At 39.6% G+C, this 18,018-nt stretch overlaps 1 protein-coding gene across 1 annotated transcript in view; it reads left to right on the top strand.

The window, feature by feature from the left end:
• Positions 1-849: 849 nt before the first annotated feature.
• PLEKHA1 (pleckstrin homology domain containing A1) overlaps positions 850-18,018 on the top strand; it is a 59,020-nt gene continuing 41,851 nt past the window's right edge. Inside the window, exon 1 of the mRNA XM_021674623.2 lies at positions 850-948. The gene's annotated coding sequence lies outside the window, so the exon portion shown is untranslated. The remainder of the gene's footprint in view (positions 949-18,018) is intronic.

Genomic DNA, 18,018 nt, shown 5'->3' with positions numbered 1-18,018 from the left:
GAACTTTCCTTGTCACCCTCTCTGAAGAGCCTCCCCCACCCCCACCGCTACTGTCTCTTGAACTTTCTCAGTCTGGCTATTCTATTAAAATCGGTAACGATTTTGCTTGTTTGCGGAAGTTTCTCCCTTGCAGGCTGCAGGCTCCATGAGGGCAGCGACAGTGTCTCTTTCTCAGATGAATGCCTGGTTGCCTATCACGTAGTTGGAACACAGTAAGTGCTCGAGAAATACGTTAAATACTCAATATTTAACGAATATTTACCACGATACATATTTATGCTCCACCCTTGCTAAAAGAATTTCGACTAATCCTTCTTTAAGTTTCTCCTATCCTCCTGTACTATTAACACCATTGTAAGTAGGAGGTGGAGCTACATTTGCAGGGAGAAATGGTTAAGAGCGAAAAATAGGCGCGCAGAGCTGTAAAGTGTTTTTCTCCAGGTCACACCGCAGCCTGTGAATTTGTGCCACTTGGACCGATTATGGGACAGCTTGCAAACAAATTATCTGCAAACTAACGAAGCCTATTTTTAAAGATCCCTGTGCCTCGCAGCTCTAGGCGATGACATCAGAGAACCCGGAGTTCCATCTCCGAGCCAAGCCCCGTGGTGCTCTAAAACTACGATTCCCAGGAAGCACCGGGGCGTGGCGGCCCAGAGCTCCTCGCGCAGCCCTCTCTGGCGCGCCTAGGCCTCCGCCCCGGGAACTAGGAAGACGCCCAACACCCGGCACGCCACGCCGCCCGGACCCGCGCGGTGCCTGCCGGGACTCGTAGTCTCTGCGAGCTGGAAGCGCTGGCTCCGGAATCTCAGCCGCCGTCTGGGGGCTGAGCGGCGCGGAGACGCGTGCGCAGTGCGCGGGCGGACCGTCGTGGACGCCGCTCCGGGCAGCCGAGCGTCTGTAGGAGCCGGGGCCGCGGCGGCGCGGGTGCTCCGGTCCAAGGCCCCGGTAAAGTTTGGCGTGAGGGACGCGGCCGCGCTGGGGCGCGGGTGGGGGCTGGGGCCGGGCGCGAGGCGGCGGTGGCTGCGGGGCTTCGGGAGCGCGGCGCCCGCCGGGGCGAGCTGGGAGGCGTCCGCCTAGGGGCCAGGGGCGCGGGTGAGTGTGGGGCCAGCGCCCGCTCCGCGAACCTCCGCCCCGCGCGCCGCTGCACCTGGAGGCCGCCTGGCCCGCTCACCTGCCGGGGCTCAGGGCGGCGGGAGGGGCCGGCGTCGTCTTCCCGCGGGTCCGCGATTGTTTTCCCGACCTCAGCCCTTGGCGGCGCCCGGCGGGGAGGGCGGGAGGCCGGCGGCGGTCGCGGGGCCAACGAACCCCTCGGCGTCTCCGCCCCCCGAGAAGTCCCGCTAGGGGCGCGGTGCGCGCAGCTGCCCGGGGATTCCCGGCGGTGCCGGTCGGAACGGCTCGCTCCAGGGCCATGCCCGCCGGGCGTGCAGCGCCGGGCATCCTTTCCTGGTGTTTAAAGCGTTTTGGCTTCAGTACTCGCCGAGGCCGAAGCCGGCTCCGCCTTGGGCCCTGAAGTCGGGCGTTGTCAGCGATTTACCTTCGCACCTTCGGGGCAGGTGGCCAGAGGCAGGGTTGAAAGCGACTTGCCCAAGGTCACGCAGGTGGCACCGGAGAGGCGACCAGACCCAGGTCTTTCGACGCCGAGGCCAGCTGCCAACCGCAGAGCTTTGCGGCCATCCTGAGCGGTTTGTGGTTTGTTTCAGATGCTTTCTATTGACCCTCCTGGAAAGAGGGGAAAGTGTTGTCATAATGAAAGCAGTCTTGTTGCTTACAGTGTTTACTGCCTTTGGCTGTGCCCCCGAGCAGAGCATCTACCGTGGTCTGGGCGTATAAATAATGAAACTCCTTCGCTCTCTTTGGGGGCAGTGCAAGAAGAGGTTCAAGGAACACATATTCCAGGCAGTTTATGCGTTTTCCTAGTCTGTTCCACCTTCCAATTCTGCAGTACTTGTTTTCTTATTTTACAATTGATTGTTGGCTGTTTTAATAAGATTTTCTTTGTCTTAATGAAGTCATTGCCCCTTGTGAATTAGTTTTCTAAATAGAAAATCTTATTTCCTGCGTATTTAATGACTGGAACAAATAGCGCACTATGAAATTTACACCATTGTCTTTTATCTTAGAACTCCTGATCAATCTGCTTCATTTCCCCAAGTACTCAGCTAGCATACTTTCTTTGTTAATTTGATGCCATTGAAACCATTTAGAGCAAAGTTTGGGTAAGAGTTACATGATTGTTTTGTAAAACTGTTTTTCTTCACAATCTGAAGAACTTGAAGACCCATTATATTAAAAATAATTTAAGATTTATTCTGACCAAAAGCCTATTATTTTTCACGCTCTTAATTTTTCATGTTGACACACTTGTGGCAAGAGAAATATTTCCCCCACTGGAGTTAGTTTTTTTTTTTTTTTAAATCATTTTAGAGTACTGATAAATTTAAACAAGAGTATTTAAGCTTGACAGAATTTGAATTAGTAGTTATTTTATAGTGCCATTAACTCTACACTGTATGGTTTCTCTTGTAGCGTATACCTGTATCAAGGTAGGTAGCTGTGAATTTATCCACCAGTGGATAACTTGTGTGACATTAAGAAAATATATATATTATATAAATATATGTGTGTACATACACACCGCGTGCACGCGGACCTTCCAATCTTTATCTTAATGAGTATTTTCATTGTTGCTTTGGGAGGGGGAAAGTAGCAGGTTTGTATATTTTTTCTCCCCAGTTTTAGCAGTGTAACCACATAGGAAAGTTGGTGTGTAAATTTGAGTTTGTCATAGACTAGGAGAGACAGTGAAACAGGATAAGTATACAATTGTGAGGAAACTGCCATGAGTTCATAAGCAGGAAGGACCTTTTTAGAAGTGTTTAAGGATGTTAAGAATAGCGATGGATTTTTTTTTTCTTTAAAAAGCCATTGTGGCCAATAGTCAAGTATTGGTTGCTAACCTATGGGATATAACAATATTGACGACTCCTAGGAAGATAGCTGGGAAAGGTGGAAACATTTTACATTTTTATGGGGACTTTTTCCCAAAACATTTAGTGGAGATTTTTTAAAAGTGGCTTTTTGACTTAAGCCTGGAAGTTCTTTACTGTTATTATTAGTCATACTGCAAATCCCAAAGTTGTTTTAATTGTGTGATAATTTGTAACTCCGGATGAAATCTAAGAAATAATTTATTAGCATAATTTAACTCATACTTTGACATTGATACATTGCTTGATGTCAAGTCGTCATTCTTGTTTCAATAACTTATTTGAGAGTGGGGAAGATAGTTTTCTGAATATAGTGTAGTAATTGTAACAATAGTGACACTGCTTTTATTAGAAAATTTTCAGTCTGATGGTACTAACTGCCTTAAAGTATTTCCTATTTGATTCCAACTGTGAGCTGAGGTAATATACATATAATTACTTTTTCTCACACTGGAGCAATTTACTTTTGGTAATATTAAAATTTAATTTTCAAGATTAAAAAATCCTCTTTTAGATCTTCAGTGATACAATAAAATAACTTCAGTAGGAGATAAATATTAAGATTTGGTTTTAGGTTTTTTGACCATTTGTGAGTATATACACAGCATTTAAGAATTTATCAACATGGTATCCAAAAGGAAGGCTTTCAGAAAAGGCAGAAACTTGAAAGCTTTAGATGATTGTCTATAATGCTTAATTATTTTTAGAAACATAAAAATATGGCATGTTTTTATGTAAACATAAAGCATGTTATTTGTTATAGCACTGGAACTCTCTTCCACTTAATGAGCAATATTTAACCATTTGACCCTAAGTAACTTTTTTCCTTGTGGGTACTGTCTAATAAGGGATATGTGAGTTTGCTATTCCTAGAAGATGCTTAAGCAAACATATGTTTGCTATTTATTCTAGTAAAACTTTTAATTAGTTGAATTGATCTTATTCAGGAAGATGGGGTTTGGAGGATTTTACAAGCTTTCTTTGAACTGGGAGTTTTGTTGAATATAAAAGAAAATTAGTCATTTAGGATTTTTTTAATTAAATAAGTTTTAGAGCAAAATATTGTTTCCCACATGGAACTCTTATCAGACTTGTCGATCTGATAGCTTTATTCCCCATTTGGGTTTTAGCCCTTTAGGCAGCCTAGCCTTTTATGGTTTAACCATTGAACTCTAGATTCTGGATTCAGGATTCAGTTTAACCTCTTGAAGGAAAAGACAATCACAGGCATTAGAATTGGAAGTGATCTCAGAAGGCTTCTAATGTAGCATCTTACCCAGTACAGTAAATCCCTCATGAGAACTTCCATGTCAGGTGTTCCATCCCATTATTAAGGATGAAAATGCTGTTGTGTACGTCATCAGGTTATTCAGCAGTCCAAGCTTACTGAGAACAAACTTATAAGAGTTTTCTTTTTCCCCATTCACTGCCTTTAACTGTATTTTGTAGGTTCTTTATCTCCCACTCTGCTGTCCCCCATCCTCCATAACATGGGTGAATGATAGCTTTTCTATCATTTACAGTTAACAAAAAGCTCTAGCCTGGGCTCAGTGGCTCATACCTGTAATTCCAGCACTTTAGAGAGCAAAGGTGGGAGGATGGCTTGAGCCAAGGAGTTTGAGACCAGCCTGGGCACCATGACGAAACTTTGTCTCTACAAAAAATAGAAAAATCAGCCGGGGGTGGTGGCACGTGCCTGTAGTCCCAGCTAGTTAGGATACTGTTGTGAGAGGATCCCTTGAGCCTGGGAGGCAGAGATTGTAGTGAACAGAGATTGTGCTGCGGCACTCCAGCCTGGGTGGCAGAAGAGTGAGACCCTCTCTCAAAAAAAAAACAAAAAAAAAACTACTCCAGTCTATTCCAGTTTGAACCTTCAATATCATATTCAATTTAAAGGTTTTTTTTCCCTTCTGCATGGTCAGGCCACTTACTTCCTGAAGCACTTGGGGTCTGAAGGGCTTGTGGTAAGCTCCTGGGATACCTCTTTCCTTTTACTCTTGAGGGATCTTCTTGGATACTAATTTGTCAAGAAGAGAAGTGGAAAAAGACAAGTGTTTGTTATCTGGTGCTATTAAAGTCCTCACTTGATTAACAATGGCAGGCCATTGCAGTCCAGTGATAGGCAACCAAGCTGGCATTTTGGTGAGATCTTGCAGGGAGACTCCTGCTGTACAGTTTCTGGATATGAAATTTTCTGTAGCTAAACCTTTTCCAACCTACACACCCATCTGCTTGCTCCCATCATGTCGGTCTACCCGCGGGTTACGTGAATGTGTGTGAGTCCTGGTGGAGATCTTTTCTCTCTGCAGCCAGATATTTTGAAAATGGCAAAACAACTCCAGTCCAGGTACTCTATGGTTTCCATTCAACCCACTGGAAACTCACTTCCTTGTGATGCCAAATGGTGGCATACAGACCACTTAAGTCTGCCTTCTTTCCGAGCCCTGCCATTTCTCGTCAGTTCTCTTTGTCCCCCTTTTCAGGTAGACATGCAGGGTCAGTCACTCAGTCTGCTGCATAAGCAGACATGGAGCTGGAGAATGGATGTAAGTCTCTTCTAGGCCCTTCTGATCTTGGTGGGTGATTTCTGTTGGAGGCCTCTGCCACTGTTTTGGGTGAAGACCTCCTTCCTTTCCCTGTGTTCTCCCCGAAGACTTGGAAGACTTCTAGTTCTTTTCCTCAGTCAACTGCTCTTAGATAGTGGAAGGATGGTGCTGATTAGGGTGTCAGAGCCATGCCTGACTCTACACATATTTGATCCTCGATGTCTATATATCCTCAGCTTTGTGTTTATCAGTGATTGTGGGGCAGTAGGACTAGTCATACTTGACATATTTTAACAAATAATAGTGAAGTCTTGTGGGCCTGATGATGTCTCACTATGCAGAATTCAATTTTTCTTTGCTTTTTCTTACATCACTCAGGATGTTTCTGTGTTTTGCTTTATTTTTTGGCTGACTTCCTGGTTCCTGACTGATGAAGTGTTAACTGTGATTATGTTAATTTATGACTGATTTGTAAGATCTAACTATACCTTAGAGTATGAGTAAAGCTGAAGGAGAAATTTGGGTGGGGAGAGCATGTTAATAATATAATTGTGTCATGTAATTTTTTACTAAGGATATAAATTCAAATGGAAATACAGTGTTTGAACCTTTTCCCTTCCATTATCTAAATAAACCAGTTAAATCTGGTAAATGATTCTTGTCTGATGAGGAAGAAACAACTTTTTATCTGGAAACTTAACGTTAATCTTTGATGCAGTAATTATGGGTTACTTAATATTTCATTCAACAAATAGTTACTGAGGCTCTTCTGTGTGGCAACCACTGTTTTAGGCATTGAGGAAACAACAGTAAATAACAAAACAAAAAATCGCTGCTGTCATAGAGCCTACATTACAGTGTGGGGAAACAGACAAGAAACAGGTAAATAAGTAAACTGTATCATTTGTTAAATATTAGTAAATGCTAAGGAGAAGAATAACATAGGGAGTGGAGGTAAGTGGCAGAACAGTTTGGAGTATTTGCAGTTTTAGATAAGATCTTAAAGGAAGTGTTCACTGAGAAAGTGACTGAGTTAAAAGTCCCTGCGTGGGAATCTTGTCTGGTGAGTCCAGCGGGCAAATGAATGAGGAGGTGGGTATTGGGATAGGGTAAGGGCAGGCGAGGCCTAGAGGTCTTTATAAGGGCTTTGGTTTTTAGGTTTTTACTTTGAATGAGATGGGATCCTATTGAAACAATGGTTGTCAACCTTGGCTGAACATTAGAATTGTTGGGGAAGCTTTAAAAAAGTATTGATGCCTGGATTCCATTCGAGAGTTTCTGATTTAATTGGTCAGTGGTGGTGGTGGGGGGGGCGGTGTTTTAACATAGGCATCAGGAATTTTTAAAACTCCCAGGTAATTCTAATAAGAGGCCAAGATTGACGTCTACTGCATTGAAGAGTTTTGAGCAGAGAGAGGTATTACTCCTCTAGTTTGACTGCTGGCACTCTCACTTCCTAAGCAGGTGACCTTGAGCAAGTGCCTTAGTTTTGTCATCTGTAAAATTGTTGTAAGGATTAAATCAACTAATATTTAGGAATTTAGAAAAGTGCTTTATGAGTAGTAATATTTGTGTTTATTGAGTGAACACCTGAATCGTTGTTTTAATGGGATCTCTTTGACTGCTGTGTTGAGAGTAGATTGAAATGGGGCAAGGGCTGGAGCAAGGAGAGCCCCTTGGTAATAATCCAGGTGGGAGGTGCCAGTTGCTTGGATGAGAGTGGCAGCAAGTGGTGAGAAGTAGGATTCTGGTTATAATTTGAAGATGAAGATAACAGGGTTTGCTGATGGATTGGACATGGGGGTAGGATAAGGTTTGGATTTGTGTCCCCACCCAAATCTCATGTCAAATTGTAATCCCCAATGTTGGAGGAGGGGCCTCGTGGGAGGTGATACTGAGCGAGTTCTCATGAGATCTGGTTGTTTAAAAGTGTGTACCTCTCTTCTCTCTCTCTTCTTCCTGCTCCAGCCATGTAAGAGGTGACTCCTTCCTCTTCACCTTCCACCATGATTGTAAGTTTCCTGAGGTCTCCCCAGTCGTGCTTCCTGTACAGACTGTGGAACTGTGAACTAACTAAACCTCTTTTCTTTATAAATTACCCAATCTTAGGTAGTTCTTTAGAGTGTTGCAAGAACAGACTACCACAGGGTGAGAAAAACTTAAGTGTGACTTCAAGATATTTTGCCCGAAGAACTGGAAGAAAGGAGTGGCCCTTCACTGAGCTAGGGAAGGCTGGATCAGGTTTCTGCTCAGTTAGTTAAGTTTGAGATGGCTTGTTAGATAAGTAGAACCATAGAATAGGCACTTATATACATGGGTCTGGAGGTCAACAGTGTTCAAGGCTGGAGATATCAGTCTGGCAGTCATCAATATTTAGACCGGCGAGAATGAGTAAGCTCACCAAGACACTGAGTATATGTAGAGAAGAGATCCACAGACCACTCTCTGGGATACTCCAACAATAGAGGTCTGGGAGGTGAAATTTCCTGAGGGTTTTTAATGTGCTCTAGAATGAAAGACAATTGTATTGTTTATTTTTAAAAAAACAGCTTTATTGAGATATAATTCACACCATATAATTCACTGTATGGATAATACCACAATCAATTTTAGAATATTTGTATCACCTCCAAAGAAATCCTGTACCCTCCCATCCTTAGACAACAACTCATTTCTCCCGTACCTAGGCAACGAGTAATCTATCTTTATGGATTTATCCATTCTGGATATTTCATGTCAGTGAAATTATACCATACTTGGTTTGTTTAGAGAGAAGTGGAATCCGTTATTACCTAGATTCTCATTTCAAGAGGTAACAAGTTATTTGGTAAATGTGGGGGCTATAAGATCTCTCCAATGTAAAGAAAAGTGTATTTCCTGTTTGTAATTAATAACAAAACTGTAGGGTGATATTTTGTGACTATGAATATTCTGTTTTCTAACATCATTTCATCTAGTTGTTTTAGTGTTCATTGAAGATGGCTTGTATAAATCAGTGAGAGTTTGGGATTACAAAGTGGTGATTTTCTATTGCTATCATATTTTCAGAGATTATGTAGTTCATAGTATTTTTAATTCAGATGCATTATACACAGTTTGTTCTTCTGTTTTGTGTTTGTACCTCTTTTCTCTCATTGTGAAAGTCTTGGTTCCTAATAACAAATAAATATTTTATTTTAAATATAATTAATCGTATCAATATATTTACGTTATCCTATAATGTATATTATAATGGTCTGGAAGTCCTATCATACCTAAAATGTTTCAGATTACAGTACCAAGTAGGAATGCTGGATCATAGGATAAAAGCATATATGATTTTGTTAAATAGTACCAGATTCACCCAATAGGTTTTTACCATTTTGCATTCTTGCCAGCAATGTAAGAGTTTCTGTTTTCTTACAGTCTCATCAGTATGGTGTGTTGTCAGGCTTTTGAATTTTTGCCAGTCTAATAGATGATAATGGTGTCTCTGTGTAGTATAAATTAAAACAACTGTCTTTTATTTTGGATAATTGTGAACATCCACAAAAATAGAATAGTGTAACTAATCCCATGAACATTATCATTTAGCCCCAACAACTACCAACCCAACCACCAATGCCTCATCCATTTATTCCCTTCTCCCAAATTGTTTTGAATCAAATCCCAGGTAACTCAATTCAACTCAACCTCACCTCACCTCACATCTTTTTTTTTTTTTTTTTTTTTGACAGGGTCTTGCTCTATTGCCCAGGGTGGAGTACAGTGGCACAGTCATAGCTTACTGCAGCCTCGATCTCCCAGGCTGAAGCGATTATTCCACCTTAGCCTCCCAAGTAGCTGGGACTAGGCGCACACTACTATGCCTGGATAATTTTTTTTTTTTTCTTTTTGGTAGAGATAACATCTCCTCATATTGCAGGCCTGAACTCCTGAGCTCGAGCGATTCCTCCCGCCTCAGCCTCCCAAAGTGCTGGGATTACAGTTGTAAGCCACCATGCCTGGCCCTAAATAAGTAACATTTTCTTTTATATCAGTAATCTCTAAATGAAAAGGACTCCTTTTTTGGGTAACAACCACAGTACCATTATCACACCAAAAATAATGTGTCTATTTTCTTAATATCAGGCAGTATTCAAATTTTCAATTTTCTTAAATATGTCAGTTTTTTTTTTTTTTTTTTTAAGAAACAGGATTTAAATAAAATCTACATGTGATTGGTCCAGATGTCTTTTAAAGCCTTTTTTAATTTATAGGTTGCTCCTCTAGTTCCTTTTCTTCTACTGCTTTTGAATTTAATTTTAATGAAACCGGTTATCTTTCCTGAGCAATTTCTTACAGTATAGATTTTGCTATTTGAATTCCTGTGGTGGCTTTTCTCATGTTCTTCCTGTTCTTGTGATGCCTTTGGCAATGGCTATGTCTTGGTATGGGATTATGAGTGATACTGAATATCTCTTCATATATTTAAGGGCCAAAATGAGAAATTTTTATATCTTTCTTGGTACAGTGTTCATGTCTTTTACTGATTTTTCTATTGAACTTTTGATATACTTCCCTTGACATTTTTTGCAAGCTCTTTAAATGTTAGGGAAATAAGCCCTTTGTCTATGATATAAGTTGCAAATATTTTCTGCTGGCTTTAACTTGGCTTATCGAGTTTTTGCTATGGAAAGCTTTTAAAAAACTTTATTTGTAGTCATTTATAAATGAGTTTTTAAAATTGTTACTGGGCTGGGTGTGGTGGCTCATGCCTGTAATCCCAGCACTTTGGAAGGCTGAGACCGGTAGATCATTTGAGGTCAGGAGTTCCAGACCAGCCTGGCCAACATGCTGAAACCCTATCTGTACCAAAAATACAAAAATTAGCCAGGCAGTAGTGGTGTGTGCCAGTAATCCCAGCTGCTCAGGAGGCTGAGGCAGGAGAATCGCTTGAGCCTGTGAGGTGGAGGTTGCGATGAGCCAAGATCATGCAACTGCACTGCAGTCTGGGCTCAAAAAACAAAATTGTTACTGGATTTTTAATTAACTTTTTGAAATTATATTCAGTAAACTTCATCTCTTTAAAATGTATAATTTGATGAGTTTTAACCATGTCTACAATCACATTAAGATACAGAACATTCCTATAACTCTGAGAAGTTCCTCACGCCAGTTAAAGTCCTTCCCTTCTCCCCCAGCTCCAAGCAACTACTGATGTGCATTCTGCCCCTATAGATTGGTTTGCAGTTTTCAGAATTTTACAGAAATGGAATTATACAGGCCGTATCCTCTTATGTCTTTCATTTTTTCACTTAGTATTATGATTTTGAGATTCACCCATATTGTTGAATCTGTCAGTAGCTCCTTTTTACTGGAGAGCAGTATTCATTGTATAGATTGCCACATTTTATTTACCTGCCTGTTGATGGACATTTGGGATGTTTCTAGTTGGAATTTTCTCAGTAAAGCCACCATAAACATTTGTCAGTTAATGTGCGCATATGCGCTTTTATTTCTTGTGGGTAAATAACCTAGGAATGGAGTGACTGGTTCATAGTATAGGTATATGTTTGGTTTTGTTGCTAGCACTTTTCCTAAAGTAATTATTGTCCCCTTTGCATTTCTATGATCAGTGTAAAAATTCTGATGTTCCACGTCTTTGATGACATTTGGTGTTGACGGTCTGTTTAATTTTAGCTCCTCTGTAGAGTGCATATGGTATCTTTTTTTTAACTCAAGATTGTTGAGATCTAATTTTACCCATTTTAGTGTACAATTCTGTAAGTTTTGACATATGCATACAACTGTGTAACCACCATCACAATCGAAATGTACAATAATTTTAGTACCAAAAACAATTCTTTCATGTTCCTTTGTAGTCATTCCATCCTCCATCCCATGCCCTAGCAACTCTGATCTGTTTTCTATCACTGTTGTTGTTTTTTGTTGTTATTTTTTTTTTTTTACTTTGCAGGCAGTTAAGTTCATTCTTTGTGGCATGTAGGCTTATAGTTTTCACTAATGCATAGTCATGTATCCCACCATGAAGATATAGAACAGTTCTATCACCCCCTCCCCCGCCCCACCCCAAATTACTCTAAGTCATCTCTTTCCTCCACCCACTGATCTGTTCTATGTCCCATACGCTTTTTGGTCTGGCTTCTTTCACATATCAAAATACATTGAGATTTATTAGTTGCACATGTATCAGTAGTTTGTTCCTTTATTTTGCCAAGTAATAGTTTATTGTATTGGATGTACCACAGTTTGTTTATTCATATACCAGTTGAAGGACGTTTGGGTTGTTCCTGTTTTTTTTTTGTTGTTGTTCACTTATGAATAATACTGCTATAAACATTTGTATCAACTGAAGGGTTATGCTCACATCAAATACTGGATACAAATACTAGGAGTGGGACTGCTGGATTGTACTCTAAGGATGTGTTTAACTATTAAAAACTGCCAAACTGTTCTCCAAAGTTGCTGTGTCATTTTGCATTCCCCCACCAGCAATGTATTAGAGTTCATTTATTTCATATCTTTGACAGCATTTAGTTTTGTCAGGGTTTTTTTTTTTTTTTTTAAAGACATTTTAGTAGGTGTGTTATAGTATCTCGTGATTTTTATTTGCATTTTCCTGACTAATTATGGTGGACATCTATTTGTGTGCTTATTTACTATTTTTATATCTTTGTCAGCTTGTGTGTTCCACGCTTTTTGACCATTTTCTTATTTGGTCGTCTTATAATTGAATTGTAATAATTACCTTCCTCTTCTAGGGTGTCAGTTGTTGTCTAGATACATACTTATGAATATTTTCTCTAATTTTGTGGCTTGTCTTTTCTTTATGGTGTCTTTTGAAGAGCAGTTTTAAAGTTTGATTACATTGCAAATATATAAACTATTATATGGTTCAGGCTTTTTGTGTCTTACCTAAGAAACATTTGTCTACTCTTAAGGTCATGAAGACTTTGACCTATATTTTGTTCTAGAAGCTTTATCATTTTAGCTTTTACATTGGGTCAGTGATCCATTTAGAGTTAGTTTTTTCCCACAGTCAATTATTCCAGTCTCATTTGTTGGAAAGACTGTCCTTTCTCTACAAAATTGCCATGGCACCTTGGTTGAAAATTAACTGTTCTCCTGTTTACTAGGAGAATTTGTAAAAGATTGGTGTTATTTTTTGCTTGAGGGATTGGTAGAACTTACATATGAACTGTTCTAGGCTCGGACTTTTCTTTTTGGGGTTTTAATAATGAATTCATTTGCTTTGGTAGAAATAGGTACTTCACGTTTTCTTTTTCATCTTGTGCCAGTTTTTTCAAAGAATTTGTTGACTTTTAAATTGTCAAATTTCTTTGCATGAATTCTTATTACCCACTTAGTATCTTTAGGGTTTGAAGTGATAATCTCTCTGTACTTCCTAATATTGGTGATTTGCTTTCTCTCTTTTGCTCGGTCCATGTAGCTATAGATTTATCAATTTGATCTTTGCAAAGAAACAGCTTTTGGTTTTAATTTTCTTTGTTTGTTTTCAATTTCATTAGTTTCTTTTCTGATATTATTTCCTTTCTACTTTGAGTTTACTTAACCTTCTTTTTCTAGCTTTTTAAGGTGGAGTTTTAGATAATTGATTTTAGACCCTCTTTTCTAATAAAAGCATCTTAAAACTATAAATTTCCCTCTAAAATCACCTTTAGCTGCGTACCACAAATTTTGACTTTTTAAAATTTTCATTTAGTTAAGAATGTTTTCTGATTTCCCTTTTGATTTCTTCTTTTACTTATATTTTATTTAAAAGTGTATTTTAATTTTCAAATAGTTATACAGGTGATAATTTCATCTATAGCACTAAAAACCAATGAAAATTTTCACATATTTGTTTATAGAGTTCTTGAATGCTCTGTATGTTGTATTTATATGATATATGCCTGAGGGCTTTTCTGTGCATAAAAGAACAGTTCATTATTTTTCACTGTTCTCTGGGTTGAAGGAGCTCATTTGAGCTGTTCCCTCTTGGGGTCTTTCTTTTGTAGTTGCAGTCAGATGGCAGTTGGAACAAGAGTCATCTGAAGGCTTGACTGGGCTGGATGATCAAGATAGCCTCTTCACTCACTCTGGTGGAATGGCTGGAACAGCTGGGTGTGGGCTGGCCACCTTTCTCCACTAGCTTATTCATGGGACTAGTTGGCTTTCACACAACAGGGCAGTCTTAAGGCAGTTAAATTTCCTATATGACAACTGACTTCTAGAGTGAGCATTCTAACACTGAGTTTTTTCAAGTAGATAATTTATCTGCTCTACTCTTAAACTAAGAAGAAGTAAGATAAATATATTGGGATAGTCATTGTAGAAACTGCCTAGTAAGTAGCATTACACCGTCCTTTAATTTTTTTAGTCAAGGTGAAATTAGCATAAGATTACCCATTTTAATGTGTACAACTCAATGATTTTTTTTTTTTTTTTTTTTTTTTTTGAGATGGAGTCACACTCTGTCACCCAGGTTGGAGTGCAGTGGTGTGTTCTTGGCTTATTGCAACCTCTACCACCTGGGTTCAAGCAATTGTCCTTCCTCAGCCTTCTGAGTAGCTGGTATTACAGGCACCTGCCACCACACCTAGCTAATTTTTTTGTAGTTTTTAGTAGAGGTAGTGTTTCATCATTTTGCCTGGACTGGTCTTGAACTTCTGACCTTGTGATCCACTCACCTTGGCCTCCCAAAATGTTGGGATTACAGGCGTGAGCTGCCGCGCTTGGCCCCAATGACGTTTCATACTTTCACAGTGTCAGTATTGTGCAACTATCACCTGTATCTACTGTCAAAACGTTTTCATCACCCATTAAGCAGCTCTTCCGCATTTCCCCCTCTCTCCAGCCTGTCTCTCAGTATTTATCTGTTTTGGATCTTTCATAGAAATAGAATCATACAACATGTACCTTTTTGTTGCTGTCTTTTTCACTTAGCATAATGTTTTTAAGGTTTATCCAGGGCACGTATCAGAATTTCACTCCTTTTTATGTCTGAACAATATCCCATTGTATGTATATACCACATTTTATTTATCCATTCACCCACTGATAAATGTTGGGGTTGTTTCCACCTTTTGGCTATTTGTGAATAGTGTTGCTATGAACATTTCATATACAAGGGTTTGACTACCTGTGTTCAATTCTGAATATCTGTAGGCAAATCTCAGAGATATTGTGGGTTCAGTTCCTATTCATGGCAATAAGATAAATGTTATGATAAAATGGGTCACACTAATTTTTTGGTTTCCCAGTGCATATAAAAACGATCTTTACACTATACTGTCGTCTATTAAGTGTTCCATAGCATTATGTCTAAAAAATGTACATACTATAATTTAAAAATGTTTTATTGCTAAAAAATGCTAACAATCATCTGAGCCTCTTCAAATGAGTCATAATTTTTTGCTCGTGGAGAGTTTTACCTCAGTGTTGATGGCTGCTTACAGATTAGGGTAATGGTTGCTGAAGGTAGGGGTGGCTGTGGCATTTCAAAAAACCACTGTTTTCACTCATCCATAGAAGCAGCTCCTCATTTCTTCAAGTTTTAGCATGAGATTACAGTAATTTAGTCACATCTTCAGGTTCCTCTTCTAACTCTAGTCCTTTTGCTGTTTCTGTCATATATGTAGTTACTTCCTCCACTGAAGTCTTGAACCCTTCCAAGTCATCCATGAGGGTTGGAATCAACTTTCAAACTCTTGTTAATGTTAATATTTGGACCTCCTCCTGTGAATCATGAATATTCTGAATGGCATCTAGAATGATGAATTCTCTCCAAAAAGTTTTCAGTTTACTTTGCCCAAATGTATCAGAGCAATCACTATCTATGGCAGCTATATTTCAAATCACAAATGTGTGATTTGATGATGATTTCAATATCACAAATGATGATTTCAATATCACAAAATGTGTTTCTGAAATAATAAGACTTGAAAGTGGAAATTGCTCCTTGATCGATGAGCTGCAGAATGGATGTTGTGTTAACAGGTGTGAAAACAACATTAATCACCGTGTACGTTATCAGAGCTCTTGGGTGACTATGTGCATTGTCAGTGAGCAGTGATATTTGGAAAGGAATCTTCTGAGGAGTAAGTCTCAACAGCAGACTTAAAGTATTCAGTGGCTGGGTGCGGTGGCTCACACCTGTAATCCCAGCACTTTGGGAGGCTGAGGTGGGCGGATCACCTGAGGTCAGGAGTTCGAGACCAGCCGGGTCAATGTGGTGATACCCTGTCTCTACTGAAAATACAAAAATTAGCCTGGCATGGTGGCACGTGCCTATAATCCCAGCTAGTTGGGAGGCTAAGGCAGGAGAATCGCTTGAACCTGGGAGATGGAGGTTGCAGTGAGCTGAGATTGTGCCACTGCACTCCAGCCTGGGTGACAGAGGGAGACTCCATGTCAAAAAAAAAAAAAAATTAAGTAAAGCAGGCTGTAAACAAGTGTGCTGTCATCCAGACTTTGTTATTCCATTTCTAGAATACAGGCATAGTAGATTTAGCATAATTCTTGAGGGTCCTAGGATTTTCGGAATGGTAAGTGAGCATTGACTTCAATTTAAAGTCAGCAGCTGCATTAGCCCCTAACGATAGTCAGCTTGTCCTTTGAAGCTTGGAATCAGGCATTGACTTCTCTAGAGCTGTGAAAATCCTAGATGGTATCTTCCAATAGAAGATTTTCACATACATTGAAAATCTCTTTGGTGTAGCCACCTTCTTGATCTCAGCTGGATCTTTTGGATAACTTGTGGAAGCTTCTACATCAGCATTTGCAGCTTCACCTTGCACTTTTATGTTATAGAGATGGCTTCTTTCTTTAAAACTCATGAACCAACTTCTGCTAGCTTCCAGCTCATTTTCCTACAGCTTCTTCACCTCTCTCAGCCTTCAAATAACTGAAGAAAACCTTTCTTTGGGTTAGGTTTTGACTTAAGGGGAAGACTGTGACTAATTTGATGTTCTGTCCAGACCACTAAAGCATTCTTTGTATCAGCAGTAAAGCTCTTTCACTTGTTCTTGTGTTCACTGAAGTAGCACTTTTAATTTCCTTCAAGAACTTTACCTTTACATTCATAACTTGGCTGTTTGGTGCAGGAAGCCTCGCTTTTGGTCTGTCTCAGCGTTTGACATGACTAACTTACTAAGCTTAATCATTTCTGGCTTTTGGTTTAAAGTGAGACACTTGGCTGGGCATGGTGGCTCATGCCTGTGATCCCAGCACTTTGGGAGGCTGAGGCAAGAGGATCGCTTGAGGCCGGAAGCTCAAGACTAGCCTGGGCAGCATAATGAGATCCTGTCTTTACAAAAAATAAAAAAGTTAGCTGGGTGTGGTGGTACATGCATGTAGTCCTTCCACCTATTTGGGAGGCTGTGGCAGGAGGATTTCTTGAGCCCAGTAGTTCAAGGCTGCAGTGAGCTCTGATCTGGTCATGGCAGGGTTGCCACAAACCTTCAATTTGTAAAAACCCCAATATCTGTGAAGTACAATAAAATGAGGCACAGTAAAATGAGGTGCGTGTGTACCTAGGAGTAGAATTGCTGGGTCGTATGGTAATTCTATGTTTAACTCTTGAAGAATTGCCGAACTGTTTTACACAGCTGTTGTACCATTTATATTCCCACCAGCAATGTAGGAGGGTTCCAATTTCTCTATGTCCTTGCCAACACTTGTTATTTTCCTCTCCTTTAATTAGCCATCCTAGTGGGTGTGAAGTTTTATCTCATTGTGGTTTTTATTTGGATTTCCCTAATGACTGATATTCAACACCTTTTAATGTCCTTCTTGGCTGTTTATCTTCTTTGGATAAATGGCTCTTCAAGACATTTGCCCATTTTACACTTGGACTGGTTTTTCTTTTTGAATTCTAAAAGTTATTTGTATATTCTGGATACTAGACCCTTGTCAGATATATAGTTTGCAAATATTTTCTTTCCTCCTGTGGATTTTCTTTTGACTTTCTTGACGTCCTTTGATGCAAAAAAAAAGTTTTAAATTTTGATGAAGTCCAGTTTATCTTATTTTTGTTGTTGCTCATGCTTTTGGTATTATATCTAGGAATTCATTGCCAATACCAAATGTAAGATTTACTCTATATTTTCTTCTAAAAGTTTTCTAGTTTTAGCTCTTAGATTGTTAATCCATTTTGAGTTAAGTTTTGTATATGGTGTGAGGTAGGGGTCCAGCTTCATTCTGCTATATGTGGATATCCAGTTGTACCAGCACCATTTGTTGAAGAGGTTTTTTTCCCCCACATTGAATGGTATTAGCACCCTTGTTGAAATCAGTTGACTATAGATGTATGGGTTTGTTTCTGTGCTTTTAATTCTTTTCCACTGATCTATGTTTATTGTCATGGCAAGTTGATAGCTTTTACCTATAGTATGTTGTAGTATAGAATATTGATTTTTCAAGCTTTGATTACATTGTAAACTTTTTTTTTTAACAAACTTATGGTAAATTTATTAAAGAAATTATTTCCTTTAAAGTGT

This window comes from Aotus nancymaae, unplaced genomic scaffold (assembly GCF_030222135.1).
Source record: "Aotus nancymaae isolate 86718 unplaced genomic scaffold, 86718_ANA_hifiasm-v0.15.2.pri h1tg000010l, whole genome shotgun sequence".
Taxonomy (NCBI): domain Eukaryota; kingdom Metazoa; phylum Chordata; class Mammalia; order Primates; family Aotidae; genus Aotus; species Aotus nancymaae.
This window is presented reverse-complemented; position numbering and strand designations above follow the sequence as displayed.